Source organism: Erithacus rubecula (assembly GCF_903797595.1).
Source record: "Erithacus rubecula genome assembly, chromosome: 10".
Classification (NCBI taxonomy): Eukaryota; Metazoa; Chordata; class Aves; order Passeriformes; family Muscicapidae; genus Erithacus; species Erithacus rubecula.
In genome coordinates this window covers 13,570,362-13,572,107 of record NC_136662.1, presented here as the reverse complement: position 1 = coordinate 13,572,107, position 1,746 = coordinate 13,570,362, and positions in this window count along the sequence as shown.

Sequence of the window (1,746 nt, the reverse complement as noted above, 5' to 3'; positions counted from 1 at the left end):
CTGCTTGGTCAGAATAAAGAACAGCCAAAGAAAAAACAGCATCAGAGTGAGGCTCCTGTGTCCCAAAATAAACACTGCTAATTGGGGTTAGGCAGTGTTAAAGACATGCCCCTTCAATTTTCTACAGCCAGGATCTCCCTATTATGTGCTTTTAGCTCTTTGATTGAACTTTGGTCAGATTTAAGAGCAGTTTGGAGACACTAGATAGAACTTGGTTTGGAAAATGGTCTCGTTTGCTACTTTGAAGTTTAAATATTATTGCAATATGCCTTGTCCTTCACATTGAATTAGTTCTAAATTAAAACCAAGGAAAATTCAACAAGCATGTCCCTAGCACCTGCAGCACAGTGTTTACAGTCAGAGTGCAAACAGGAAGAGAACACTGCTCCTCTGCTAAATCAATATTTAACTAACAGCCTGCTCTACACAGATACATAAATATCATACAACTCACTAATTAAAAAGCTCACCTAATATCAGGCTTGGACTTTATTAGTAGACCACCTCAGAGCATCTTCCACAGATTTCTTTGGATTAACAAGGCTGCAAACTACAAATAAACAAGTCAGTATTATGGTCATGGCTTATCTGGAAAGCCCAGCCAACCTCTCCACTGCAGCTCTGTCACTACTCCCCAGAAGAGGCAGCAGCCTCAATGACAGCCTTGTTCCCCATCACAGAGGCACTCTTAAAAGAGTTTTGATTAAGAAAATATTGCAAAAGACAGAGGAATTTCAGATGGGCTTTCCTAACAGCACAGCCAAAGCAGCAGCAGATCAGGATTCTGCTTACCAGCTCCCCTCCCTCCCTGGAGCAAAGCAGTTTGGGGAGCTGCAGGAACGCCCCAATTGAAAGGGAGAAATCTTCCTGAGTGCCAGTTTCCTCTTCATCTCTGTTCCAAGTAACACAGGAGACATGAGATTATACATCCCATCAGGATCCTTTAATCTAATACAATTCTAGATGTGCAAATACCTGTAGGGTCAGCTTTGGATTGTTGGGCCCTTCCAATTTTGCCGTGAGGATACAAAGACATATTACAGGTTTTCCTGCTTGATTCTAAGAGACAAGCAGAATTAAAACAGTAAATTCATTATGTAGGATGACATTTTAAAGGAAACATATCATAGTTACATGACAGTGCAACATCAATCCCCCTCCCACTCCAAATAACCATGTTTCAGCTTGTGTTAGCTTCACAATTTGAGGCAACATTTTCCTATACCAGGAAAATGTCAAAAATCCCAGTATCCCCATCCTATTCCTTAGGAAGGGGAGGAAGGTGAAGGGGTTAAGATCTGACAGTGGAAATACCACGTGTCTCTCTGGCTTATCAGATTTATAGATTTATTCTGTTAAAATCCTGTATATCTGTTGGGGATGTTTCCCTCTATTTTTAGAACATGCCTGATTAACTGCAGATCTGTTTCTTATCTGGTGCATTAACAAAGATACATATAAGGTTACACATTTGGGAAAGACAGGTGTAAAAACCTGAAGCTTCTGAGCATGTAGGTCCCCAGTGGCTTAAGCCAGCCTGAGGTCATGCAAACCCACACCATCCCCACCCACCTCGTGCATGCTCCTGTAATAAGCACTTTGGGAAGCTAAAAGGGGGAGAAGCCAAAAGGTGGATCAGCCACACAGCACCAGTGTTTGGAATGTGGAAAATCCTATTTAAACAAACAGGAAAGGATTAAAACTCTATAAATGGGCCTAGTCCACTCCTAAATCCACCCAAGTGTA